General features: G+C 39.0%; 1 protein-coding gene across 5 annotated transcripts in view; it reads right to left on the bottom strand.

Annotated features, from left to right (window-relative positions):
• Rap1gds1 (Rap1 GTPase-GDP dissociation stimulator 1) overlaps window positions 1-16,640 on the bottom strand; it is a 126,785-nt gene that overhangs the window by 89,391 nt on the left and 20,754 nt on the right. The gene's annotated exons all lie outside the window — the stretch shown is intronic.

Raw genomic sequence — 16,640 nt, 5'->3', positions numbered from 1 at the left:
CTTTAGTTGGCTCCTAGCTGCTGAGTGAGCAAGAATTTCAGCTCCAGAAGTCATTGCTTTGTGGTTACTGTTGCTGGGTGCCTGGGTCTGGAGTCACAGGATTTCATCAGCTTTTAGGGATAGCAGCTTTAACAGCTCAGCCTGCATGACTTATGTTAACAATGACTTACTTACAAGTAGGCAATAAAAGACCACTGGGTAGAAGCCTTGTGTTGTGACTTGTTGCAGCTGTCTTGAGCAGTTGTGACTGGACCAACACCTCTTAAAGCACAAGTCACAGCTTCAGATGTAGCCAATGTACACTGGTCTTGACAGCTGTAGTAAAGTTTCCTTGGAGTGAGTTGGCAAAGCCTCCTGACTACTTGTTCAAAAGGAGGCTGCTTGGTTGAGACTTCTTCCCTCCATTCAAGGAGCACAAAAAAAAAGGTGAGCAGCCACCTATCAAAGAAAGTGGCAACCTCTAACAGCTTAGTTTATAAGACAGAATATATTCTTCAATACTCTTCAATGCTGACAATAAAGACCTATCATGGTTGTCTAAATTACTTTTCTATTGCTTTGAAGACACAACGACCAAGGCAACTTACAGAAAGGTTTATTTAGACCTTATGAATCTATGACTATCAGGGTGTGTATCACAGCAAAAGACAGGCAGGCATGGCACTGGAGTAGTACCTGAGAGCTTACATCTTATTCACAAGCAGCAGACAAAGACAGAGAGAAACTGAACCTGCTGTGGCCTTCTAAAACCTCAAAGTCCACCCTTTAGTGACACACCTCTTATTCCAACAAGGCCACACTTCCTCATTCTTTCCAAACAGTTCCACCAACTAGGGAGCAAGCATCCAAATACATGAGCCTTTGGGGGCCATTCTCATTCAAATAACCATAATGGCATTTGCATTTTAAATTTATTTTATTTTATGTGTGCCTGAACATACGTATGCATAGGTGTCTGCCTGAGTCCAGAAAAGGGTATCAGATCCTCTGGACCTCTGGGATTACAGGTAGCTGTAAGTTGTCTGATATGGGTGCTGAGAACCTAACCAGGTCTTCCTCAAGAACAGCAGTTCATTTAACCCTTAGCCATCTCTCCAGCCCTGGAATTACATTCTTACTATTACTTAACAGTGGCCAACTCCTAGGCAAATGTCCTTACTGGGAATTGGCTTCCTCTCATTTTTTCTGAGTGAGAAACTAAATATCTGTTATTTATAAGTTACCCAATCTATCATATTCTCTTAGAGCAGAACAAACTGACATATTGAGTTAGTGCTTCCAGGAGTTTCTCCTTGTGTGCAAAGTAGAAGTCCTAAGACCTGTAGGATGTCTGAAATTGTAGACAATACCAACCCCACCCCCCACACACATACACACAGAGCGAGACAGAGAGACAGAGAGTGTGTGTTTATGACTTCTTGGTATACCTAAATGGCTAGCTACTAGCATCATAACTTTTGCATGTTGAGGCAATTATTAATACAAAGGCCATCCCAACACAAGCTGTAAAATACCACAACAGATAATCTGATACAAAAAATACACTTATATAAAAATGTATGTAATTAATATGTAACATATGCTATTTTCCCTTAAACACATGTATCCAAGGTGAAATTTAGCTTATAAATAAGAGATTGGCAATAAAAATAAAACAGTAATTAAACCAAAAGATATGTAAATGTGCTCTTGTTCTTTCACAATACCTTACTGTTCTATACTCATTTTTTTTCTTCCAATGACGTGAGAAGATACACTCACTGCCTACATGGCAAGACAAGTGGGGCGTAACACTTTCTGGCATAATACACTGCCATCCATTAGAACACAGTTTCTGTTCATGCTGCCACCCACAAATTTAATGTCACTTCTATTTTTTATCACATACTGTTCTCTAGCTTAGTTTGAGGTATAACAGCAGAATTAACATGAGCTTTTCCTTCTCTACAATTTTATGGTTGAAAAAGGTTTGTTCTTACCACAGACCTTTGCTACAACAGCATACAATGTTTTCTTTATTTTTCACCTAAATGAGGAGCTTTGTGGGCTTTCTTTAGCATAATCAGATAGCAATCATTATCACTTTTGAGTTTCAAGCCATTATTAAGTTACATAAGGGTCATTTGAGCACAAGTAATAAGATACTACCAACATCAACCTTACAAACAGACAGGCCGATCTGATACACAGTACTGAAAGCCGAAACCGCTTCTAAGAGACAAAGAGGCAAGTAACACATACCACATGGATGATTCATGTGCCAGGAGGAATGGTGCAAAACTTCATAATGCTAACATAAATGGTATGCGTTCTAAAAGTTACAAATTCTTTACTTGTAGACCTTTCATGTTTGTGTACCAACACCAACAGTAACTGGATCATCTAATAATGAAGTCTCTTGTACATGATTAATGATGTCAGTTAACTTCAATCAAATATACAGCCAGAGAATAAACAGCAACGCAGTGCTGGAACAATGAATATTACTAAAAACAAAATCTAAAAGTACTAAGAATTTCACTATGTATGGGTCAACATGACCCTATAGGTCAATTTGTACAAGTACCTGCTGAGTCCTTTTAAAACAGACTCCGGTCTTCTTTACCCATAGGAAGTTTATGATGTTGTGTAGTTTCTTCACTGTTTGTCTTTAGGACTCTACATTATCTTTAAAACACGACACAGATTTAGCTTTGATATAATCATGTCTTTTCCATTCATTCTTTTCATCCTTTAACCTATTTTCAACCTTTTCTTTCCCATATTTTCAGCCCCTTTTAATTTATTAATTTCTACAGTGCTTGTCATGTCCTTTCATTTCTTCTGGTTGGCCCGAACTTTGTTTACAAACTTAGGTTCTAAAGTTTCTGACACTGTTCCCTGTTCACACCGAAAAGCATATAAGTCACATAGAGTGGGTTGCTTGTTTTTGGTAACTGCTTCATAGAATGTCTTCATTGGGAAAAAGAATTTTTCAGTAGCTAAAACATTCAGTTTATTTTTCTGCTTCCTTCCTTATATACTTCATAGAAATCTCTATTCAATGATTAATATAACATATGCAATAAGGGTAAAGGCTTAAGATGAATATCTAGATTTTTATTTCAAAAGCTCGCTCATGTCTAACCAAAACCAAAAGCAGTATTTAGTGTATGTGACAGTTAATCTTCCTTGACAACTTGACTGAACTTGCAATGAACGATGCTGGGGAAACACTCCTTGGTGTCCGAGAGGGAATTTCAAGAGACAATAGCCAGAGTGAGAAGACGCACTCTGAATGTGGACAGCATCACTGCATGGGCTAAATAGGAGTCAGACAGAACAACAGTGGAGGAAAAGAAAAGGCTAAGCAAGCGCCCCTTCTCTGCCTCTTGGCTTCTCATGCTGTGAGTTGCTTTACTGCATTGTCCTCCTCCTCCTAATCATAATGTACTGAATCTTCTGAAACCCAAGTCAGAAAGCAGATTTTCCTCTCTTGTTTCTGGTTAGGTATTATGGTCATGGTAACACAAAATTAATACAGCATGTCTCCTAAGTCTTCTAATTTTTGTGCGAGTCATATTTCTATAGACACTTAACTTCTCTTCTTGCTTTTTACCAGGTATCTAAGAGGTGCAACTCCTTCATTCCTCAAAATATTCCTCATGTGCCAGGCGTTGGTGGCTCACACCTTTAATCCCAGCACTCGGGAGGCAGAGGCAGACAGTTCTCTGTGAGTTCGAGACCAGCCTGGTCTACAAGAGCTAGTTCCAGGACAGCCTCCAAAGCCACAGAGAAACCCTGTCTTGAAAAAACAAAAAACAAAAAAAAAAAAACAAAAAACAAAACAAAAAAAATACTCCTCATGATTGGCACATGGGATCGTATGTACTTTGTGTGTGTGTCATGGGAACTTCCTATGCTGTCTGGGCTAGTCTTGAGCTCCTGCGGGTAAGTGATTCTTCCACCTCAAGATCACCCGCCTCCAGCCTTTAACTGGAATCCCAAGCAAGCACTATTCTCAGTTTCTTATGTACTTTCACATAAGCAATACTCCAATCTAGCCTAAGACAAAATGGAAAAATTTTCAGACCAAGCTAGGAGCTTTCATTCCTAAAGAAAAATGTATCATCTGAGCCTCCTGGAGCCTGGGAACTGTGTACAGGGAACCCATCCCAGTGGACCAGGCCACTCAGAGACTGCCAAAATCACAGTGCTAGTCCCACCCTATTTCAAGCGAAGGGGAGACCCATCGGAGTATTGGACCTGCTTGTACCCAATGGAAGACAACCTTGGACCTCGACACCACCGGCATCCACTGGAAGAAGGGATGGGAAGACAACTGGAATGTGTAATAACACATTCAACAACAGAAAAATAAATATAACGCCACCAGAATCTAGGGACTCCACACCAGCAAGACAGGAACATCTCAACACAGATGAAGCAGAAGAGAATGGCCCTAAAAACAACTTTATGAAGATGATGAAGACCCTCAAAGAGGAAATGAGAAAATACCTTAAAAATGGAAGAAAAAAACAAAAAAATACTCAAGAAATAGAAAAAGACAATCCAAAAATTGCAATAAATAAACAAATCTCTTAAAGAAAACAAGGAAAGCCAAGAAAGCAAAACACACACACGCAAAATACACCACACACACACACACACAAAAAAAAAAAAAAAAAAAAAAAAAAAAAAAACTATCATGGGAAGGAAACAATTCAAACAGTGCAAGGCTTGAAAGCTGAAATAGACACCATTAAAAAGAAAAAGAAAAAGAAAAGCCACAGTCTGAGGAGATACCGGAAATACAAAAGCTGGGTAAAAGATCAGAACAACAGATGCAAGCATAACAAACAGAATACAAGAGAGAATCTCAGGCACTGAAGATAAACTAGAGGAAATAGATTCATCGACCAAAGAAAATCTTAAGTCCAACAACTCCCTAACACAAAATATCCAGGAAATATGGGACACTGTGAAAAGGCCAAACCTAAAAATAATAGGTATAAAAGAAGGTAAAGAAACCCACCTAAAAGGCACAGAAAACATATTCAATAAAATCATACAAGAAAACTTTCCCAACCTAAAGAAAGACATGCCAAAGAAAGTACAAGAAACTTATAGACATCAAATAGAGTGAGCCACAACAAAGTCCCCTCCACACATAATATCAAGACACCAAACATACAGAATAAAGAAAGAATATTAAGAGCAGCAAAGAAAAAAAGCCAAGAAACATATAAAGGCCAACCTATCAGAATTACACCTGACTTCTTCATGGAAACTCTGAAAGCCAGAAAGTCCTGGATAGATATTCTGCCAACACAAGAGACCATGGATGCCAGCCCAGACCACTAAACCCAGCAAAGCTTTCAATCACTACAGATGGAAAAAACATGACAAAACCATATTTAAATAATACATATCCACTAATCCAGCCCTACAGACAATTCTGGTAGAACAACTTTAACCCAAGGAAGTTAACTATACTCACAAAAACATAGGCAATAGATAATCCCACTTTACCAACAGCCAAAAGAAAACAAGGGGGAAAAATACAACCACCAACAACAAACAAGACTCAACAATCAATGGTCATTAAAATCCCTCAATATTAATGGTCTTGACTTGTCTATAAAAAGACACAGGCTAACAGAATGAAAACAAAGACAGAATCCATCCTTCTGCTGCATACAAGAAACACACCTCAACATCCAAGACAGATGGTGGTACCTCAGATTTTCCAATCAAATGGACCCAAGAAACAAGCTGGTGTAGCAATCCTAATATCTAACAAATTAAGACTTCAAACTAAATTCAATCAAGAGAGATGAAGAAGAGCATTTCATGCTCATCACAGGAAAAATCCATCCATATGAAGTCTCATTCTCAACATCTACACCCCAAATAGAAACATTACTAAAACTCAAATCCCACATAAAGCCTCACACACTTATAGTGGGAGACCAACACCCCGCTCTCACCACTAGATAGGACTACCAGAGAGAAACTTGAAGAAACAAAGGAACTCATAGAAGTTATGATCCAGTTGGGTTTAACAGACATCTACAGAACATTCCATCCAAACACAAAACAATATACCTTCTCAGCGCCACATGAAACCTTGTCTAAAGTCAACCACATACTCAGCAACATAGCAACAGGTACAAAAAAATTGGAATAACCTCCTGTATCTTATCAGACCACGAGCTTTAAAGCTAGAATTCAACAACAACACAAACTTCAGAAACCCTACAAACTCATGGAAATTAAATTAAATTAAATTAAATAATGCATAATTGCACCATTCCTGGGTCAAGAAAGAAATTAAAGACTTCCTAGAATTCAATGAGAATGAAGATACAACACACAAAAACTTATGGGACACTTTGAATGCAGTGATAAGAGGAAAGATCATATCACTAAGTGCCCACATGAAGAAACTGGAAAACACTCACACTAGAGAATTAACACCACAACTGAATGCTCTAGAACAAAAAGAAACAAACTCACCCAGTGGAGTACATGCCAGGAAATAATCAAAATGAGGGCAGAAATCAATAAAGTAGAAACAAAACAATACAAAGAATCAATGGAACAAAGAGTTGATTCATCGAGAAAATTAACAGGATAGACAAACCTTTATCCAAACTAACCATAAGGCAGAGAGAGAACATGCAAATTAACAAAATCAGAAATGAAAAGAGGGAAATGACAACAGACACCGAGGAAATCCAGAGAATCTTCAGGTCGTACTTTGAAAACCTGTACTCCACAAAATTGGAAAATTTAAAGGAAATGGACAATTTTCTGGCTAGATATTACTTACCAAAATTAAATCAAGAACAGATAAGTAATGTAACCTAAAACATTTAATGAAATGGAAGCAGCCATCAAAAGTCTCCCAACCAAAACAAGACCAGGGCCAGATGGTTTCAGTGCAGAATTCTACCAAAAATTCAAAGAACAGCTAATACCAATCCAATACTCCTCAAAGTGTTCCACACAATGGAAGCAGAAGGGACATTGCCAAACTCTTTTTATGATGCTATAATTAGTTTGGTACCCAAGCCACACAAAGACAAAACCAAGAAAAAGAAGCACAGAACAATATCCCTCATGAACACTGATGCAAAAAATATTCACAAAATGGGAAATCGATTCTAAGAACACATCAGAAAAATCATCCACCATGATCAAGTAGGCTTCCCAGGGATGCAGGGATGGTTCAACATATGAAAATCCATCAATGTAATCCACCATATAAACAAACTGAAACAGAAAAAACACATGATCATCTCACTAGATGCTGAAAAAGCCTTTGACAAAATCCAACACCCTTCCATGCTAAAAGTCCTGCAGAGATCAGGGCTAATAGGAACACACCTAAATATAATAAAAGCAATATACAGCAAACAAACAGCCATCATCAAACTAAATAGAGAGAAACTCAACACGATTCCTCTAAAATCAGGAACAAGACAAGGCTGTCCACTCTCTCTATATCTCTTCAATATTGTACTTGAAGTTCTAGCTAGAGCAATAAGACAACAAAAGGAGATCAAGGGGATACAAATTGGAAAGGAAGAAGCCAAACTTTCATTATTTGCAGATGATATGATAGTCTACATAAGAGACCCAAAGAATTCTACCAGGGAACTCCTACAGCTGATAAACACCGTCAGCAAAGTGGCAGGATACAAGATTAACTCACAAAAATCAGTAGCCCTACTACATACAGAGGATAAATGGGCTGAGAAAGAAATCAGAGAAACATCACCCTTTACAATAGCTACAAACAACATAAAACATCTTGAGGTAACACCAACTAAACAAGGGAAAGACCTGTATAACAAGAACTTCGAGACTTTAAAGAAAGAAATTAAAGCAGATACCAGAAAATGGAAAGATCTCCCATACTCTTGGATAGATAGGGTCAACATAGTAAATATGACAATCTTGCCGAAAGCAATCTACAGATTCAATACAATCCCCATGAAAATACTGGTACAATTCTTCACAGACCTTGAAAGGACCATACTCAACTTTATATGGAAAAACAAAAGACCCAGGATAGCCAAAACAACTCTGTACAATAGAGGAACTTTCGGAGGCATCACCATTCCTGTCTTCAAGCTCTATTATAGAGCTATAGCTCTGAAAACAGTTTGGTATTGGCACAAAAATAGACAGTTAGACCAATGGAATCAAATTGAAGATCCAGATATTAACCCACCCATCTACAAACACCTGATTTTTGACAAAGAAGCTAAAATTATACAATAGAATAGAAAACATCTTCAACAAATGGTGCTGGTATAACTGGATGCAGGCATGTAGAAGACTGCAGATAGATCCATGTCTATCACCTTGCACAAAACTTAAGTTAAAATGGATTAAAGACCTTAACATAAATCCAGCCACACTATTAGAAGTGAAAGTGGGAGTACCCTTGAACAAGTAAGTACAGGAGACTGCTTCTTGAACGTAACACCAGTATCATAAACACTGAGATCAACAACTAATAAATGGGACCTCCTGAAACTGAGAAGATTCTGTAAGGTAAAGGACACAGTCAAAAAGACAAAATGGCAGCCCACAGAATGGGAAAAGATATTCACCAACCCCACATCTGACAAAGGGCTAATTTCCAAAATATAAAAAGAACTCATGAAGCTAGTCACCAAAACACCAAATAATCCAATTAAAAAGTGAGGTACAGAACTAAATAGACAATTCTCAATAGAGGAATCTAAAAGGTGAAAGACACATAAGAAAGTGCTCAACATCCTTAGCCATCAGGGAAATGCAAATCAAAACAACTCTGAGATACCATCTTGCTCCTGTCAGAATGGCCAAAATAAAAAAAAAAAAAAAACAAGACAGTTTATGCTGGAGAGGATGTGGAGAAAAGGGAACACTTCTCTACTGCTGGTGGGAGTGCCAACTTGTACAGCCACTTTGGAAATCAGTGTGGCAGTTCCTCAGGAAAATGGGAATCAGTCTACCTCATGTTCCATCAATTCCATTCCTAGGCATATATCCAAAAGCTGCACATTCATACAACAAGGACATGTGTTCAACTATGTTCATAGCAGCATTATTTGTAATAGTCAGAACCTGGAAGCAACCTAGATCCCACTCAACTGCAGAATGAATAAAGAAAATGGGGTACATTTACACAATGGAGTACTACTCAGCAGAAAAAACAATGGAATCTTGAAATCCACAGGCAAATGAATGGAACTAGAAGAAACCATCATGAATGAGGTAACCCAGTCACAAAAAGACAAACATGGTATGTTCTTACTCATATATGTAAATTAGACATAGAGCAAAGGATTAGCGCTTACAATCCACACTGCCAAAGAAGCTAGGAAACAAGGAGGACCCTAAAAGAGACATACATGGTCCTCCAGAGAAGGGTAAGGGGAAAGGAACAAGATCTCCTGAGCAAATTGGGAGCATGCAGGGAGGGGAGAGGGAGTTAGGAGGAAGAGAGGGGGAGAACAGGAGGAGAGAAGAGGTCATGAGGGAGCAGGAAGATTGAGTCAGGAAAAGAATAGAGGAGAGCAAGAAAAGAGATACCATAATAGAGGGAGCCATTATAGGTGTAAAGAGAAATCTGGCACTAGGGAAATGTCCAGAGATCTACAAGGATGACACCAACTAACAATCTGAGCAATAGGGGAGAGGCTACCTTAAATGCCCTTCTCTGATATGGATTGATGGCTACCTTATATGCCATCCTAGAGCCTTCATCCAGTAGCGGATGGAAGCAGAAGCAGACACCCACAGCTAAACCCTGAGCTGAACTCTGGAATCCAGTTTCAGAGAGGGAGGAGTGATGAGCAAAGGGGTCAGGACCAGACTGGAGAGACCCACAGAAACAGCTGACCTGAACAAGGGGGAGCTCATGGACCCCAGACTGATAGCTGGGAAACCAGTATAGGACTGACCCAGATCCCCTGAACATGGGTGTCAGTGAGGAGGCCTCAGCAATCTATGGGGCCTCTGGTACTGGATCAGCATTTATCCCTAGTATAGGAATGGACTTTCAGGGGCCCACCCATTCCACATAGAGGGATACTCTCTCAGCCTAGACACAAAGGGTAGGGCCTAGGCCCTGCTCCAAATGATATGACAGACTTTGAAGATTTCCCCCCATGGAAGGCCTCACCCTCCCTAGGGAACAGAAAGAGGATGGGATAGGGGGAAAGGAGGGGAGGAGGGGAAGGAGAGGGAACTGGGATTGACATGTAAAAGAAGCTTGTTTCTAATTTAAATAAAAAGAAAAATGTACTGGTGTGCTCTCACCCTTGGGCGCCTGCTTCCCTGTTCTTTTCTCCTCGTCTGTAGTTTGTGAAGTCTTGGCAGAAATTTCTCTAGAGTAGTGTGTAACTGAGTAGCTACATTAGATATTTACTCCTGTTCCTAATAATCTGAAATGTGTCTCCTAGTTGTGATGAAGGCACAGATATGACTAATTGGTTTATCCTCTTTCCTAACTGAGCTATATGGAGTTCCACTGACTATTATTCTGCTGATGTCAGGAACTACCAGTGTCTCCTTGGTTGATTTAGTTTAGCTGAGATGTTCCGTACTATCTATCTTTCTCTCTTCTCTTTTCCTTCTTTTCTCTTCTGTCTGCATTTATGTCTCTGCACCATGTGCCTGTCTAGTGCCCTCAGAGATTAGAAAGAAGAAGGTCCTGGATGCCCTGGAACTAATCTGGAGTGGCAGTGCGGCCCATGTGAATGCTGGAAACTGAGTCTGGGTCCTCTGCCAACAAGTGCTCTTGCTTGTGGAGTCATCTCTCTAGCCCTCTTTCATATATTCCTAAATGCTCTGCTTCTTGCATAAAAAGTGTAGTGTATCATTGGTATTAGTTGTACACATTCATAAGACATGGAAACAACAACTAAGAATTGCAGTATAGATAAAAGTAAACAACTGAATTTAGCTTGCACAGGAAACTGCTTCTTTTTCTTCATTTGATAATGGGATAAAAAAGTAAAATCTATTCTAGATAACACTATGAATAAGTTAAACAATACCCTTCCCCCCCATTGCTCCCCACAGCAACAAATCTACATTCATTAAGAGTAAATTTAGTGAAGCTTTTGAAAAGTATCTGGTGTTTCAGTCCCTTATGCAGAAGCTAGTTTTGCTACTACTAAAGACAGACACACCACCAAATGAAGACACAAAAGACTTCCCGTTTATAGAAGTTACATGAACAACTTAAACAAAGTAACAATGTGCTTAGAATTACAACCTAGGTGGAAGCCAAAAAAAAAACAATAGAACTAGCTAAAGAAAAGGGCTAAGAAATAAACTAAGAATTTACCAAGTCAATAAGATTAGCATCGGGGAACTAAACACTGTTTACTCAAAAGATAAAGCTGGGTTCTCTAGCAAAGTTATATGTTACACAAACAACTTGGTGATTTTTATTATGAGCTACTTATCAAGAGGCAAGTGACTGGGAATACACAATGAAGCAGATGAAGACACCCCAACTCTTCAGGAATAGGAGTTTAAGTGGATGAACACTCTGGGATTGTTTCACAGACTACCCCCTTCATTAGCCCCCAGCTCAGAAGTGCAGTTCTCATGCTCTAAAATGAAATAAAATCAACAAGATTTGCTTATCAATATGAAACATTTCTTGCCTTTGGGTCTTTAAACTATTGCTCTTCTTGCAAGGTGACTCAAACTCCAAAATGTTTAGGTAACCACAGATAGCTCATTGTTTTAAATTCCAAAATGAAAATGATGTAACCATACTAGAATTCAACAAGCATTTACTAAAAGTCATGTAGCTATAAGCAGAATCAAATGAAACCAGAACAAACAGGCTGATTTCTTGGCTGGTGGCCTTCATATATTTACTAAAAATATTTAAAAAGTGAGATCAAAGTGTTTATATGAGTGAATGTTGTTAATTTAGATCGGAGATTTATACAGAATGCTTGCTTAAGCATAATGTATTCTATAAAACATAGTGAGTTATTCAAATCTTCTAATTCTTATCTTTAAAAATTGACAGACACTAAACTCAGGATGGGAGGAAACAAAGAAGAAAACCACATGTATTTCAGTACCATGAAACAGCCAGTATGGAGGAAGCTTTCCAATCAGTCGTCTTACCCAGCTACTAACCCCATGAGCTACAATAAAGAGTGACCTGGCAAGATATGCCCAAGGAAGGGATAATGGCACAAAGGTTATCAGAGTAAACAACTTCTTTTTGCTTCAAATTTTGGCCTGCGATGTAGGAGAAAACATATGCCTGGCACTGTAAACTGACCTAGAACCCAAAATTGGAGAGCTCACAGGCTCCAGGGGTGAGTCTGCTTTTATTTTGCTAAACTGACATAGTATCAAACTACCACAGTTTGATGAAGCTTTCGGTCCTCATCAATGCAGTTTCTCTGTGCAGTCAACAATGTTAATGCAGAACTCAGAGGCAGCCAAAGCACAGTGATCAAGTGACTAGAATATTCAGGCAGAATTGGGACATGTGTGTCACCCCTTGCCAACAGTGAGAAGGAGAGGGCAGAAATGTTTAAGTGTCGTAAGTTGTCAAGGGCTTCTGACATGACAGGACTGATGCAGTCATAAGTCACAGTGCTCTGGTTACTTGACAAGACCAAGGCAGCCACCATTCCAGAATGGAGGAGGAAGAGCTCACAAGTTCTAACCTCTAGTTGGGAAGCCATTGGCAATTTTGGTTACTAGGAGAAGAGAGTCAGTTTTGTTTATGGGTATATTTCCTGGTAGGTAGATCACATTCTAGTGGATGGCCCCACCCCCGCAAGTATATAGATACCACAAATTAGATTCAGTCATTAACTACACACAGACACACAAAAGATATGAAGTTGGTAACACTAGATGGTAGAAAAGTTAGAGGGAGGAGCAAGAGTGAAAATGATCAAAATACATCGTATGCACATTCAAAATTCTCAAAGAATTAGTAAAAGGAAGCCTGGCATGGTGGCATATGGCTTTAATCGGAGCACTTGCGAGGCAGAGGTAGGCAAGATGTCTGTAAGTTCCAGGACAGCCACTACTACCTAGTGTGACCCTGTCTCAACACCAAAGAAGCAAAAGGAAAAGGGATAAAAATAACAGTAAAGGTATCTGAAAAGGTCATAAGGAATTATACTATTATTTACTTACCTAAAATTTCATATAAATCTATGTGTACACATATATAATGTAAATAAAAATTTCTCATCTGCGCTGGTAATACTTATCCTCTACCCCAAAAACCATACACTACTGAACCCCCAAGACTATGTATGAATGAGAAGCCCCTTACAAGTTGTTTGTCAGGGATGTCCAATAGACTCCCGAAACATTACAGAATGTTGTCCTTGTTGCCTCCTAGAGGTTGAAGCTAAGTCCTTACTGCTGAAGATACCATGCTCTTTGGACATAGAACCCAGAGATCTGAGTTTTATCTAACCTGAAAGCCTCTTCCCTAAGGACTAGCTTTCATGTTACCACCAGGTGCAAGCATGCTTCTAAGGGAAGGATGCTACCCTACTATGATGCCTATGAAGCACAACAATGGCCAACACGGCATGATGGCCCAAAGGATGAAATGGAGGCAGTGACCAACAGCTCTCTAATTGGATTTAAGACAGTCTCAACAACTGGGAAATCACACCTTGCACTAAAAACCTAGCCACCAACTTCTTGGGTCTGGGAAGTCATAAATCTGAAAAACCTACACCCACCACTTCTCTAAACCAATGTAAGTAATGCCTAACTGCATTCTAAACATTTATCCTTAAACCCACAGGTAAATGTACTTCTCAAAAAAAGAAACTTCTCTTTGCAACCATTATAGAAAACCACATCAATTACAATGCCTAGCCCCAACTGACTGATCTACAACACAGCTCCAAACCTAAGGCTCAGGGAACATAGAGGAAGAGGAGCCAGAGAGATGCTAAGAGCTTCTTCAAAGAAGCAATGGTTTGCTGTGAGATTGTGTCTCCTAGAAATGCCAGAGAAACTAAACCCATGATGGCTCAACAACATGCTGCCTAAACAAGACCCGAACAAGGACAACACCAACAGATGTGCCAACATGAAAAAGGCAAATCATATAAGGCCCTAAACACAGATGGAGAACTACAGGCAATTGAGGAATCCCAGGGTAGAGCCTCCAAATTGAATAACCAACACCAAGTGATCAGCCCAGAAATCATATACATACAAGTAACATTATGCAGACAAAGCAGGTTTTATCTATATATTTAGGAATGAACTTGAGAGAAGATATGGGAGGAGTTTGGGAAAGAAAATGGAAAGGGAAAAATGATGTAATTATATTTTAATTAAAAAAAATAAAAAACTTAATTTAAAAATATTTTAAAATTCTAATTTCAGATTGTAATCATTTATAATATACAATTCAAATATGCCAAAGTCACAGTGTAGATACTTCAAAATTATACTTTCTTCAGTAATAAGCTTTCAAATGACTTTCTGGGTTAAATATTGGACAACTGCAAGAATGTCTTCCCATTTCAAATGCTTTTAGTAGTCTTAGAAATGAGAGCATTTATAAACTTTATCTCAGACTCTAATGAAACACTTTTTCATTATCTTCCTGGGAAGCCTTTAGTTCATAGTCTGTTGGTTTTGTCAAACACCTTATGGGTTTATGACCTCAAGATTCTGTTTTACACAATCCTGAGACCATTTTCAAGAAAGAAGTTCAGCAAGTCTGCATGCAAGTTCTGAACTGAATCCAACACTCATAGCAGGCAATGTTTCTTGACTCTGTCATTTGAAGGGCGTTACCTTTGCTCCCTTTGTCACTTTCCTTCCTCAACTCTGGCCTTTCACACTTTCCAGAGAAAGACTCACAACTCTCCACAAGTTACCAAGAAAACCATCTTTATATCGTTCAGTTTCTAAAGCTAACGGTTTCCTTTAAAAATACCACCCCCAAATAAACAGAGGGAAAAAATGCACTGACAATGGAAAATAAAGAAAGGCTATTTATGCTGATCTGCTTAAGAGAAGTATGCTATTGGGGAAAACTGCCGGCATAAGCACCTGTAAATCAGGTCACCCTGTTCTAGTTGCCAGACCAGTGCTATTCAAAAAGCTTCCTATGGTTATGGGAATGTGGTACAGCTGTGATCTACGTAAGTCATCACATGGCAGGCCACTGAAAATCAAAGAAGTCCATTTGAAGTTTAATTTTACTAAGTATGAACAGTCATGCTCCAACTGTGATGGCTAGCATAGGATTAGACATTTTTTTCTTTTTTCTTTACCATCTTGAGCATTATACAAATGTTCTCATTGAACTTTTTGTCTCAACTCATCTGTCATCACTGTATTAAATAGCTAGACAGAGCTACAATCTCAAAAGGAAAGGTTACTGAAACAACACTCAATTTTAAAGGCTATGTTACGGCATGAATCTGAAATGCCATGACAGCCTCATGTGTTGAAGTGTGGCCACCAGCTGGCAGTGCTATCTGAGGAGACGGTGGAAACTTCTGGAATCAGTACTAGCTAAAGAAAGTTGATTAGGAATGGTTTTCCTTTAAAAGTCCCCAACGCTTTCCTTTCTCCACTTCCTGGTCGCTGGTAGCTGAACGACTCCATCCTACCATGACTTGCCATGATGGACTGAAATCATAAGCCAAAAGAAATCTTTCTTCCTTCGAGGTGTTCTTGCCACAGTGACAAGAAAAGTAGATAATGGTTAGTTTCAAAATGTGCTCTGTTTGATGAAGAGTACTGTAACCAATTATTTTGTATTTTCTTGGCAGTTTAATAAAAACTAAAGAAATACACCCATCTCTGAGTGCTTGAAATTAAAACTATGACAATATACTCTCCCCTGAATTCCTGGACAGAGCTACATAATTAGTCCACCAGGAAAATAGCATAATCAAATATCAATACAGTAGAACCAAGTAGGATTATGGAAACAACTGAAGATCATTTACATATCCTACTATGATAACACAAAATTAGTGAATAGAAACATGATCTATCAAATGCAATAATACATTGTGATAGTCAATGAAGAATTATGTGATTTCTCTCTCTGGATTATTTACCGGACACTGACCATCAAGCTTGGCCTGAGGTTTTGAGAAATTTGTGTGACCACTGATAGTCCTTTCCAATTTACTCTATGGATAAATGATGGGGAATGTCCTTCTCTGCATATGTTTATCTTATTGGTTGTTGAATAAAGCACTGTTGGCCAATAGGAAAGCAAGATAGGTGGGACTAGGAGTCAAAAGGAGTCTGGGAAATGGATTCTGGGAAATGTAGTAAAAGGAAGTGTTGTGATACAGGCAGGAAGTGACACAACAGGTGGACTTATACATAAGCAAGGACAAGAAGGAAGTCGTTCTCTTGCTCTTCCTCCTCCTCTCTGTGGAGCTGCCACAAAACTGCTAGCAAGACCTGCATCCTCCATGAGATAAGTCTTATGATTATGGTTGATAATTAAGACTGAGCTAGCAAGTAAGAAACCCTAGGGATTGGCCAGAAGCATTGTACCTGATATAAGTCTCTGTGTATTATTTGGGGCCCTAATGTGGCAGGCAGAACTCGGGAGACTGGCAGAAAGCACCCACGTGGCGGCAGGGCTTGGGCAG

The sequence above is a fragment of the Cricetulus griseus genome (genome assembly GCF_003668045.3).
Source record: "Cricetulus griseus strain 17A/GY chromosome 1 unlocalized genomic scaffold, alternate assembly CriGri-PICRH-1.0 chr1_0, whole genome shotgun sequence".
Lineage (NCBI taxonomy): Eukaryota > Metazoa > Chordata > Mammalia > Rodentia > Cricetidae > Cricetulus > Cricetulus griseus.
The sequence above is the reverse complement of the archived record's forward strand: the minus strand, read 5'-3'. Positions and strand labels throughout refer to the sequence as shown.